Source organism: Malus domestica, chromosome 07, assembly GCF_042453785.1.
Source record: "Malus domestica chromosome 07, GDT2T_hap1".
In the NCBI taxonomy this organism is placed as follows: Eukaryota; Viridiplantae; Streptophyta; class Magnoliopsida; order Rosales; family Rosaceae; genus Malus; species Malus domestica.
Window position 1 is genome coordinate 3,245,580 of NC_091667.1, and position 13,350 is coordinate 3,258,929.

The 13,350-nt window shown below is 44.5% G+C and overlaps 1 long non-coding RNA gene across 1 annotated transcript; it reads left to right on the forward strand.

Moving 5' to 3' along the window:
* The first annotated feature begins 7,408 nt into the window (after positions 1–7,408).
* Positions 7,409–8,489, forward strand: LOC139197303 (uncharacterized). Its single transcript, XR_011582565.1, has 3 exons — positions 7,409–7,670; positions 7,754–7,851; positions 8,085–8,489. It is a non-coding gene; the product is annotated as an uncharacterized lncRNA (long non-coding RNA).
* The last annotated feature ends 4,861 nt before the right edge of the window (positions 8,490–13,350 follow it).

Genomic DNA, 13,350 nt, shown 5'->3' on the forward strand with positions numbered 1-13,350 from the left:
CGTTGCTTGCTCAAGCTTAACTGGGACAATTGCCTCTATACTAAAGGCAAGTGAAAATGGGGTTTCTCCTGTTGATGTTCGATACGAAGTGCGGTATGACCAAAGAACTTAAGGTACAAATTCTGGCCAACAACCTTTAGCCTTGTCCAAGCTGGTTTTCAAAGTTCGCTTGATTATTTTGTTAATGGCTTCAACTTGTCCATTAGACTGGGGATAAGCTGGGGAGGCAAAACATAAGTTGATATTGAACTTAGAGCAGAATATCCTGAACTTATTGTTGTCGAACTATCGACCGTTGTCAGTGACTATCGCATTGGGAATGCCGAATCTGCAAAGGATGTTCTTCCATACGAAGTCTTCTATTTTTGCCTCAGTAATGATTGCCAAGGGTTCTACTTCGGCCCACTTTGTGAAGTAGTCAACTGCAACGATTGCATAGCGAACCTTGCCCTTCCCTGCAGGCATTAGGCCGATCAAATCAAATCTCCATTGGGCGAAGGGCCAATGGCTGATCATAGGAGTGAACGGCTCAGGAGGGGAGTAAGGAATAGTTACGTAGCGTTGACACTTATCACATGAGCGGGATATTCTGATGGCATCTTGATGGAGTGTTGGCCAGTAATATCCTTGGCGAAAAGCCTTATGTGCTAGGGATCAAGATCCAGCATGGTCACCGCAGACTCCTTCATGTATTTCCCGAAGGACAGTTTCCGCCTTTGCGGGCGTAAGGCATCTTAGGTATGGTAGGTTAAAACCCCGTTTGTAGAGTTGGTAATTAATGATCAAGTAACGGGTAGCCTTGTATCGAATTTGCTTAGCTTAGACTTTGTCATTTGGAAGGGTGCCATGAGCAATGAATCTATAAATCGGGGTAATCCAACTATCTCCTTGTTGTAAGTTGCATATTTCCGCAGCCATAGTGCTTGGTGCTGCCAACAATTCGACTTGAATTTTTATCCCAATCTTGTCTTCCACCGCTGAGGCGAGGCGAGCCAAAGCATCTGCATGACTTTTTGCCGCTCAAGGAATTTGGGTGATCTGGTAGTGGAAGTGCTTGAACAAAAATTGTGTTTATGCCAGATATGTTGCCATGGAGCTATCCTTAGCGTCAAAGTTGTTGGTGACCTGGTTAACCACCAATTGGGAGTCACTGAAGATATCAATTTGTTTAACCCCAAGGTGTTTGGCCAAACGTAAGCCTGCTAGGAGGGCTTCATATTCGGCCTCATTGTTCGACGCCTTAAATTTGAAACGAAGAGCATACTCCATTGCTACTTTGTCAGGGGTCGTAAGGACTAGTCCTACTCCACAACCCTGTTGGTTGGACGAGACATCAACATATAGACTCCATGCTGGGGCTGTTGGTTCTATTTTTGAGCTACCGAGGGTAATGAAATAATTTCTTTAGGCATATAAACAATGTCAATAAGATATGTGAAGTCGATGATGAAGTCTGCCACTGTTTGGCCTTTCTCAGCTGGCTTTGGTTGGTAGGAGATGTCAAACTCACCCAATGCTATCGCCCATTTGATCATTCGCCCGGAAGTGTCAGGACTTTGGAGTATCCGTCGAAAAGAATGATTGGTAAGCACGATGATGGAGTGTGTTTGGAAGTAAGGGCAAAGTTTTCGAGCAGACATGACCAATGCTAGAGCCAATTTCTCAATGTTGGAGTATCGTGTCTCTGCATCTTGTAAGGCCTTGTTAGCATAGTAGACAGGTCGTTCGACATTACCATCATTTCGAATGAGAACGGAACTTACTGCTGAAGCTAATACCGACAGATAGATAACGAGAGTGTCACCAACCTCAGGTTTGGAGAGTAAAGGGGCTTTACTCATGTAGTCTTTAAGGTTCTTGAATGCCTCAGCACATTCATCAGTCCATGTAATGTACTTCTTACTTCCCTTAAGTGCTTTGAAGAAATGAGCACATTTGTCGGTAGCCTTAGAGATGAACCTTGTTAAGGCTGCCACCTTGCCAGTAAGGCTCTAGATGTCTTTTGAAGTTACCGGTTCCTTCATGTCGAGGATTGCTTTGATCTTCTCGGGATTAGCCTCAATGCCTCGTTGGCTTATCATGAAGCCTAAGAATTTGCCAGAGCCTACGCCGAAGGCATATTTGTTGGGGTTTAACCTCATTCGATACCTCTTCAGAATGGTGAAAGTTTTAGATAGGTTGGTGATATGTTGGTCAGCATGTTTGCTCTTGACTAGCATATCATCAACGTAAACTTCCATGCTCTTCCCAATCTGTTCGGCGAACATTGAATTGACCAGTCTCTGATAAGTCGCTCCTGCGTTCTTTAGGCTGAATGGCATGACTTTATAGCAATATAGTCCCCTGTCAGTAGTGAAGGCTGTGTGTTCTTGGTCTAGAGGGTTCATGAAGATTTGGTTGTATCTTGAGTAAGCATCCATGAAGCTTAGGAGTTCACACCCTACCGTAAAGTCTATAAGTCTGTCTATGAGAGGAAGAGGAAAGCTATCATTCGGGCATCATTTGTTTAGGTCGGCGTAATCGACACACATTCTCCACTAGACCTTTTAGAGCATGAGGCTTTCCTTGGTCGGATTCTTCTTAACAAGGACAACATTTGCTACCCACGTTGGATAATTGACTTCGCGAACAAAGCCTATGCCTTTGAGTTTTTCAACTTCTGCCTTCATTGCCTCGTACCGTTCAGCGTCATAAGATCTTCGCTTCTGTCTCACTGGCTTGGTCTTGGGGTAAATACTTAAGCGATGACAGAATATATCGGGAGAGATGCTTGACATGTCCTCGTATGACCAGGCGAAGATCTCAGTGTTCTCTTGCAAAAAAGTGATCAATGCCAACCAAATGGGTGGTGACAAGGTGGTACCAATCTTCACCATGTGATCCGGATAATTTTTTGAGATAGAGACTTTTTCCAACTCTTCAGCGGGTTATGCTTGCTGGGTGAAAGAGTCATCTCGAAGATCATCGGGTTGACTGTTGCCACCGTGAAAATCCAAGTTGACTTCGTCTGGGCTGGTCTTTATGATTTGGTCATGTATAGAAAGGGTTTCCTTGGGCACAGGTAGGTGTTGTTGCTTGACCGAAGTGTTGTAACATGATCGTGCACTAAGTTGATCTCTTCTGATGTAACCATTGCCATAGGGGGTTGGAAATTTCATCAACAACATATGTGTGGATACCATGGCCTTGAGATCATTGATGCCTGTGCGTCCGAAGATGACATTGTGTGCCGTTGGGCAATCAACCACCAAGAAGTTAGTGGTAATGGTAGCTGTGTAAGGGCATGTACCAATGGTGAAAGGTAAGTGTATGCTCCCCAAAGGTTGTACAATATCACCGGAGAAGCTTATCAGAGGGGAAATCGAGCGGTCGAGCAAGTGTTCAGCTACATTAAGTGCCCTGAAAGCTTCAGCAAACATGATATTGACCAAAGCCCTCGTGTCTACTAGGATTCGTCGTACTTCAAAGTTGGCTATGTGAGCTTCCACGATCAGTGGGTCGTTGTGAGGGTAGATGATACATCTTTCTTCCTCAGGGTAGAAACATATTGGATCCTAGTTAGGCTTTTGATACTTACCTCCCCTGATGTCTTCCATGTGAAACACTTGGTGGCCAGACCTTAAAGCTCGTTCACTATTTTTCATGGCCCTGTTGGAAGATTTAGATATGGGTGTGCCACCACTTATGGAATATATCACATTTACTTGGTGTAGGTTACGGTTACCCTTTGGAGGGTGAAGGAGGAATTGATCAATTTTTCCTTCACATGCCAAAGCTTCAATATGATCATGAAGGGTGATACACTTCTCGCCGTCATGGCCGTTATGCACGTGGTAGCAGCAAAACATGCCCGTGTTCTTCGTGGGCTTGCAATCCGGGTGCCTCGGCTTTGGCTTCGGTTTCAAGTATGCTATGCTGGGGTAAATGGCCATGCATGTGGCGTTCAAAGGTGTGTATGCCTTATACCTCGAGGTAGGGGCTGTCCTGACATGTGCTTGACCCACTGTGTTGACTGCCTGGGGTCGAGGATTATCATGACGATACCCTTGGTTATCGCGGTAGTGTCCTGTTGATGCACAAAATCAGCGAAGACTTTGGTACAACAGAAAGTGTCAGGTTTTGTGACCTTCGCTTGGTTGCTTCGGTCACTAGTGAGGATAAGTACGTAAATGAATAGAGACAGAGAAGCAAACACAGGATGTACGTAGTTCACCCAGATTATCTACGTCCACGGAGTAGAGGAGTTCTTATTAGTAGTGAAGGGCTTACACAAGTACAAAGGATCAAGCTCTCAATTTAGTGAGTTCTTGTGAATGATTTAACACAAATGGCATTAGGCAATATTGTGGAGGTATGACCCCTATTTATAGAAAAACTTGTAGCTTTGTCACATTGACATGTGTCATGTTATGATTGGTTCTTGATGTTGACACGTGCTGCGCTCTGATTGGCTTCTAATCTTGACACGTGTCGAGTAGTGATTGGCCTCATGGTCGGAGGGGAACTCTTCTGGGTCCTTGACAGTATAACGTTGGCCGGTGCTCGGTAGTTTCGGGATTGGTCAAGTATGGTACAAACAGTGCTCCCCTAAGTTCCCGAGTAAGGGAAACTCCTCGGTTGGGGACTTACAAGATCCAATCCCTTGAGTAATCACGAAACTTCTAAGTACCGAAGTGTGGTCTGATCTTCATCTGCCCTTCTCTGGAAGTACTTTTCCTCCATCCGGGAATGGTGTATTTAGCTGATGTTGACGCACAAGGTAATGTATCAATTTCACTTGAAGTTTAGTTGTAGTTTCGGGCTTAGTCAAGTGTGATACAAACCCTATAGTAGGAGTCCCCCAAGTCGCCGAGCTAGGAGATCTGCCGAAAGAGGTGACAGACAAGGTAAGCAGTCAAACTTCCAAGTAAGCAACCCAGGATCAGAGGTTTGACTTCGGCTTCCGGTTGATTGTTCTCATTCTCCTTGTCTCTCATTCAACTGCCAGGATAAGGAGAAGCAAATGGATAAGAGATGATATGAGATACTTTTGCTTTTTGGTGTGGCTTATTTGCTGAGGTATTATCGGGGGGAAATAAAGCTGAGTATTTCGAGAGGTTATGTTGAGGGTTGAGCATTTTTGCAGGTTTGCCTGTCCGTTGAGGAGGGAGGTCAATGTATATAGGGATTTCCCAATAACAAGTAGTAATGCTATTCCTTTACCCTTCTTGGTCACAGCAATGTAGTGGGAGCTGCCAGCTTCACGTGTTTTAATTTTGTCAGAGCACTTTGAAAAAGTGGTATGTGGTATCTGGAAAGCTGATATTACGTGTGAAGATTACAGACAAGCTTTATCTAAGGAAATCTGGCTCTCGAAGTTCTGAGAGTTGTGCCTCTTCGGTTTTCGAACAAGCAATCCCGTCGAGGATCTGACTCTCGAGATTCGGAAAGCGGTGCTACTCCGGTTTTTGAGAAAGTAATTATGTTGGGAGTCTTTTCTCGAATGTGAGTAAAGGTTGGACGTTCTTGCCAACCTGTCTTGCCGCAAAACACGGAGGTCGACACACATAGGGACTTTCCAGTTGTCAAGCAGTGGTGCTGTTCCTTTACCCTTATGGGTAATAGTAGGGTAGCTGGAACTTCGAAATTCTCGTGCCTAAACTTTGTCAGAGATCTTTGACAAAGTTATATGTGGTACCTGAGGAGTTGATGGTGCATATGGAGAGCGGTGATTGAACAGTAAGATTCACGTGCTTTCTACTTCACCAGAAATCTTCGACAGAGTGCCCGTAATTTCCGCAAAGCTGATTGTGCATGTGACAGGTGCTGACGAGGCTGAAAAAGCAGGTGCTTCTTCGATTTCTGAGATCGGCCCTCGTGGTCTCTGAGCAGCCCAGCTTTTGAGAAAGCAAACGCCTCTTCGATTTCTGAGATCGGCCCTCGTGGTCTCTGAGCAGCCCAGCTTTTGAGAAAGCAAACGCCTCTTCGATTTCTGAAGCTCCGTCAAGTGCAGATTTTTATAGAGGCTGGCATTAAGTTCCACAGCACACTTGAATCTCTACCAGTAGAAGCTCATTTCTTGCACTTCTAAGATCTTGATTTGTCTGACCTCTTCCTTCTTCAACACATTTGAAAATGTCTGGACCCTCCGACCGTCGTTTTGACTTGAACCTTGGAGAAGAGACAGCCACGCCTTCTCCAGACAACATATGGCGCCCATCCTTCATATCCCCTACTGGTCCTCTTACCGTTGGGGATTCTGTGATGAAGAATGATATGACCGCTGCAGTGGTGGCCAGGAACCTTCTCACTCCCAAAGATAACAGACTACTTTCCAAACGGTCTGATGAGTTGGCTATTAAGGACTCTCTGGCTTTTAGTGTTCAGTGTGCAGATTCTGTGTCTAATATGGCCCAACGCCTATTTGCTAGAACCCGCCAAGTTGAATCATTGGCTGCTGAAGTGATGAGTCTCAAACAGGAGATTAGAGGGCTCAAGCATGAGAATAAGCAGTTGCACCGGCTCGCCCATGACTATGCTACAAACATGAAGAGGAAGCTTGACCAGATGAAGGAATCTGATGGTAAGGTTTTACTTGATCATCAGCGGTGTGTGGGTTTGTTCCAAAGGCATTTATTGCCTTCGTCCTCTGGGGCTGTACCTGGTAATGAAGCTTCAAATGATGAACCTCCAATGCCTCCTCCTTCTGGGGTTTTGTCAAGTACTGGGGCTCCGGATAACCACCCTCCGGTGCTTTCTCTTTCTGGGGCTCTACCGACTGCTGAGACTTCCCCTAAGCAACCTTTGTGAAGGCTCCCTTTTGTTTGTTTATTTTGACTCATGTATATGTACATATTTGTGGCTTATCGAAAATATTAATAAATAAGCTTTGCTTCATTTCAACATATTGTGTTAAATACACCAAAGCCTTCTTCATAAAGTTCTTTGAATTTTAGCTTTTGTTGAAACCTGTATTGTTGAAGCTTTGTGAGTGAAGTATGTAGTTTGAGGTAGTGTTCCCTTAATTTCCCGAGTGAGGAAAACTTCTCGGTTGGAGACTTGAAAAATCCAAGTCACTGAGTGGTTGTGAGACTGCCGAGTATCAAGGTGCAGTAGCATATGGTGGGAGTCCCCCAAGTCTTCAGGCGAAGAGAGTTGCCGAATGAGGTGTCTCGCGTGTTACTAATTTGTCAAAGTAACGAATCCTTGTTTCGATGTCACACATTCGTATATGCTTTATCTAAAAATATTTCCAACTTTTGTGTGTTTGATGCTGCATGCTATTGACTAGACAAGATCAAGTGCAATTAGTAGATTTTCTCTCTTTTTCATCTTTTCTTTGGTGGAATTGCTTTTCGTTTCCACTAATCAGCCTGAGTGGATGCAAGATAACACCTTTCTCTATAGCTCAAATTGCAAAGTCGTCTTCATGAAAGTTTTTCCTTATCTTGTGAACTACAACATATCCAAATTTGAGATCCATCGGAGTAGTACAACTTCAGAAATTCAAGTATGATGAGTAACTGTTCATCAATGTTCTGTTAATCCGTCAGACTTGTTGTGAGCTTCGAAACTCCATTTTCTCTTGTTCAGATCAACATACTTTCTTCATCGAAGTTGTTCCTCAGCTTGTGAACTACAACATATCCAAATTTGAGATCCCTCGGAGCAGTATAACTCCAGAAATCCAGGTATGATGAATGACTGGTTATTATTTTTCTGTCAACCCGTCAGATTTTTTGTGAGCTTCGAAACTCCATTTTCTCTTGTTCAGATCGGTATGCTTTCTTCATTGAAGTTGTTCCTCAGTTCGTGAACTACAACATATCCAAATTTGAGATCCCTCGGAGCAGTATAACTCCAGAAATCCAGGTATGATGAATGACTGGTTATTATTTTTCTGTCAACCCGTCAGATTTGTTGTGAGCTTCGAAATTCAGAATGAACTAATGGTTAAAAATTCAGAATGAACTAATGGTTAAAAATTCAACATATCCATTTTCTATTGTTCAGATCGGCATGCTTTCTTCATTGAAGTTGTTCCTCATCGTCTCTTTCATAACATATCAAAAATTCAGAATGAACTAATGGTTAAATATTTCCAGATCTTCGAAACATCACAGCAGCTTCGAAATCTGCAAGAATCCGACTGTCATGTTTGGAGCTTCAACACTTTAATTTCCGTCGCTCAAACAGAAATGGTTCCTTCTTGAAAGTTGTTCATATGCTCAAGAACTATAGGGTGTCCAAAATTCAGCTCCATTGGAGAAGAGCAGAGGTTGCAGAAATTTGATAGATGAAAGGAGGCGGAAGAGGGAGAGAGAGAAAAAGTCTCTTGGGTTGGATTTCTATTTTGGGGCAGATTCCAATTTTTGTAGCACCTTCATTATTGATGAATTGCTTGTACTTTTGTCCATTATGAAACTTGGGACTTTGGCTTGTTGTTGGATCTATTATAATATGTTTGGGAACATATATAAGTGAATAAATAAGAAGGAAAATTTTGGGCCCTTGTGGGTGTAAAACAAAAAATGTTTATGTTTACCCAAGTGTTTTTGTACAAGTTCAAGGGCATCTTGGGTTTTGTGAACAAAATTTGTTTATTTGGAGCAAGGTTTTGTGTTGAAGCTTTGTAGGTGAAGCTTTGGTGTTGAAGCTTTGTAGATGAAGCTTTCGAGGTGAAGCTTTGATGGTGAAGCTTTGTAGATGAAGCTTTCTGGGTGAAGCTTTGATGGTGAAGCTTTGTAGATGAAAGTATGTAGAGGGAGCTTTCTAGGTGAAGATTTTTTAGGTGAAGCTTTGATGGTGAAGCTTTTTGGGTGAAGCTTTTTAGGTGAAGCTTTGTGGGTGAAGCTTTGGAGGTGAAGCTTTTCGGGTGAAGCTGTTTTTTTTTTTTTTTTTTTTTTTTTTTTGGCGCTTGACACGGTCTTCATTTGCTTGTTTTGTAGTGACTGTGGAAGACGGATTGCTTTCTGATTGAGAAGGGTTCCGGCATCGCTTGCTATGAATGTAAAAGAGTGAGGGCTGAGTTGGCTAAATTACCTCTTTATTGAATTCATTGCCAAATGGCCTTCATTACATAGGATGCCGAACGGCTATAGCTCAACACTTGTACATCGTGAGTCTATTTGTAGTAGTACTTCAAGTGATCAGCGTTCCATGGATGGCCAAGGGTCTTGCCATCGGAGCTTCTAAGTGTGTAAGAGCCAGGGCGACTGATGCCAATGACTTCATACGGTCCATCCCAGTTTGGACTAAGTGTGCCTTCACTCGGGACTCTGTCGCAGAGTAATCTTTTCTTTAAGACCCAGTCTCCTATTTTGAAAGAACGAGGCTTGACCCTAGAGTCATAATAGTTGGAGATGCGGTGCTTGTAGGCGACATTCCTCAAGTGAGCTTGGTTTCTGTGTTCCTCGACTAAATCCAAGTTGAGGGTGAGTTGTTTGTCATTTTCACTTTGAATGTAGTTCTGGACTCGGAATGTTGCTTGCTCGAGCTCAACAGGGACAACCGCCTCTGTGCCAAAGGCAAGTGAGAATGGAGTTTCTCCTGTTGAAGTCCGATATGAAGTGCGATATGACCAAAGAACTTGGGGTACAAATTCTGGCCAACAGCCTTTAGCTTTGTCCAAGCTGGTTTTCAAAGTGCGCTTGATTATTTTGTTGATGGCCTCAACTTGTCCATTAGACTGGGGATGAGCTGGAGAGGCAAAGCATAAGTTGATGTTGAACTTAGAGCAGAACAACCTGAACTTCTTGTTGTCAAACTGTCGCCCATTGTCAGTGACTATCGCATTGGGAATGCCGAATCTACAAAGGATGTTCTTCCACACGAAGTCTTCTATCTTTGCCTCAGTAATGGTTGCCAAGGGTTCTACTTCGGCCCACTTTGTGAAGTAGTCCACTGCAACGACTGCGTAACAGACTTTGCCCTTCCCTGCCGGCATTGGGCCGATCAAATCAAGTCCTCACTGGGCGAAGGGCCAAGGGCTGATCATAGGAGTAAGAGGCTCTGGAGGGGAATGAGGAATAGTTGCATATCGTTGACATTTGTCACATGAGCGGGATACTTTGATGGCATCCTGGTGGAGTGTTGGCCAGTAATATCCTTGGCGAAAAGTCTTGTGTGATAGGGACCGAGATCCAGCATGATCTCCACAGACTCCCTCATGTATTTCCCGAAGGATGATTTCCGCCTCGGCAGGCGTAAGACACCTTAAGTATGGCAGGCTAAAACCTCGCTTATAGAGTTGATCATTGATGATCAGGTAGCGAGTAGACTTGTATCGAATTTGCTTAGCCTGGACTTTATCATTTGGGAGGGTGCCATGAGCAAGGAAATTATAGATCGGGGTGATCCAACTATCCCCCTGTTGTAAGTTGCATACTTCTGCGGCCATGGTGCTTGGTGTTGCCAACAGTTCGACATGAATTTTTCTTCCAATCTTGTCTTCCACAGCTGAGGCGAGGCGAGCCAGGGCGTCTGCATGACTGTTTGCCGCTCGAGGAACTTGGGTGATCTGGTAGTGGAAGTGCTTGAGCAAAAGTTGTGTTTGCGCAAGATATGCTGCCATGGAGCTGTCCTTAGCATCAAAGTTGTTGGTAACCTGGTTGACCACTAATTGGGAGTCACTGAAAATATCAATTTGTTTAACCCCGAGGTGTTTGGCCAAACGTAATCCTGCTAGAAGGGCTTCATACTCGGCCTCATTGTTTGATGCCTTGAATTTGAAACGAAGAGCATACTCCATTGCTACTTTGTCGGGCGTAGTCAAGACTAGTCCCGCTCCACAGCCCTGTTGGTTGGATGAGCCATCAACATACAGACTCCATGCTGAGGTCGTTGATTCTACTTTCTGAGCTACCGATGGTAATGAAGCTACTGCTTCAGGTGTAGAAGCAATGTCAACAGGATATGTGAAGTCGGCGATGAAATCTGCTACTGCTTGACCTTTTTCGGCTGGTTTTGGTTGGTAGGAGATGTCAAACTCACCCAATGCTATCGCCCATTTGATCATTGGCCCAGACGTGTCAGGACTCTGGAGTATCTGTCGAAGAGGGTGATTGGTAAGCACGATGATGGCGTGTGCTTGGAAATAAGGGCGAAGTTTCCGAGCAGACATGACCAATGCTAGAGCTAATTTCTCAATGTTGGAGTATCGTGTCTCCGCATCTTGTAGGGCCTTGCTAGCGTAGTAGACGGGCCGTTCGACACCACTGTCCATTCGAATAAGAACAGAACTGACTGCTGAAGCCGAAACCGATAGATAGATGATGAGAGTGTCACCAACTTCTGGTTTGGAGAGCAGAGGGGCTTTACTCATGTACTCTTTGAGGTTCCTGAATGCCTTGGCACATTCCTCCGTCCATGTAATGTACTTCTTATTTCCCTTGAGTGCTTTGAAGAAAGGAGCACATCTGTTTGTGGCCTTAGAGATGAATCTGGTTAAGGCTGCCACCTTGCCAGTAAGGCTTTGGATGTCTTTTGAAGTTATTGGCTCTTTCATGTCGAGGATTGCTTTGATCTTTTCAGGGTTAGCTTCAATGCCTCGTTGGCTAATCATGAAGCCTAAGAATTTGCCAGAGCCCACGCCGAAGGCACATTTGTTGGGGTTCAACCTCATTCGATACCTCTTTAGAATGGTGAAAGTTTCAGATAGGTCGGTGATGTGTTGGTCAGCATGTTTGCTTTTGACTAGCATATCATCAACGTAAACTTCCATGTTCTTCCCAATTTGTTCGGCGAACATTGAATTGACCAATCTCTGATAAGTTGCTCCTGCATTCTTTAGGCCGAAAGGCATGACTTTATAGCAATATAGTCCCCTGTCAGTAGTGAAGGCCGTGTGTTCTTGGTCTGAGGGGTTTATGAGGATTTGGTTGTATCCTGAATAAGCGTCCATAAAGCTCAAGAGCTCACACCCTGCCGTAGAGTCTATAAGCCTGTCAATAAGAGGAAGAGGGAAACTATCTTTCGGACACCCTTTGTTTAGGTCGGTGTAGTCAACACACATCCTCCACAAGACCTTTTGAAGCGAAAGACTTTCTTTGGTCGGATTTTTCCTAACAAGGACCACATTTGCTACCCATGTCGGGTAATTGACTTCGCGGACAAAGCCTATGCCTTTGAGTTTTTCAACTTCTGCTTTCATTGCCTCGTATCGTTCAGCGTCATAAGATCTTCGCTTTTGTCTCACCGGCTTGATCTTGGGGTCAATACTCAAACGATGACATATGACATTGGGAGAGATGCCTGGCATGTCCTCGTATGACCAGGCGAAGACTTCAGTGTTCTTTTTCAAAAAAGATATCAATGCTAACCGAAGGGGTGGTGACAATGTGGTGCCAATATTCACCATGCGGTCTGGATGATCTCTTGAGATAGGTACCTTCTCCAACTCTTCAGCAGGTTGGGCTTGCTGGGTGAAAGAGTCATCTCGAGGATCATCGGGTTGATTGTTGCTATCAGGAAGATCCAAGGTCGCTTCATCTAGGCTGGTCTTTGTGACTTGGTCATGTACAGACAGGGTTTCCTTGGGTCCGGGCAAGTGTTGTTGCTTAACTGAAGTGTTGTAACATGATCGTGCACTAAGCTGATCTCCTCTGATGTAGCCGTTGCCATGGGGGGTTGGAAATTTCATCAACAGCATATGCGTGGATACCATAGCCTTGAGATCATTGATGCCTGTGCGCCCAAAGATGACATTGTATGCCGTTGGGCAGTCAACCACTAGGAAGTTAGTGGTAATGGTAGCCGTGTAAGGGCCTGTACCAATAGTAAAGGGTAAATGTATGCTCCCTAAGGGTTGCACGATATCACCGGAGAAGCTTATCAGAGGAGAAATCGAGCGATCGAGCAAGTGTTCAGCTACACTGAGTGCCCTGAAAGCTTCGGCAAACATGATATTGACCGAAGCCCCTGTGTCTACGAGGATTCGTCGAACATCAAAGTTGGCTATGTGAGCCTCCACGATCAATGGGTCGTTATGAGGGTAGATGATGCCTCTTTCTTCCTCAGGGTAGAAACATATCGGATCCCAGTTAGGTTTTTGATACTTCCCTCCCCTGATGTCTTCCACGTGAAACACTTGGTGACCAGGCCTCAGACTTCGTTCACTGTTTTTCATGGCCCTATTGGAAGATTCAGATATGGGTGTGCCGCCGCTTATGGAATATATGACATTCACCTGGCGTTGGTTACGGTTATCCCTTTGAGGGTGAAGAAGGAATTGATCAATTTTTCCTTCTCGTGCCAAAGCTTCAATACGATCACGGAGGATGATACATTTCTCGCTATCATGGCCGTTATGCTCATGGTAGCAACAAAACATGCCCGCGCTATTCGGGGGCGTGTAATCTGGGTGCCTCGGCT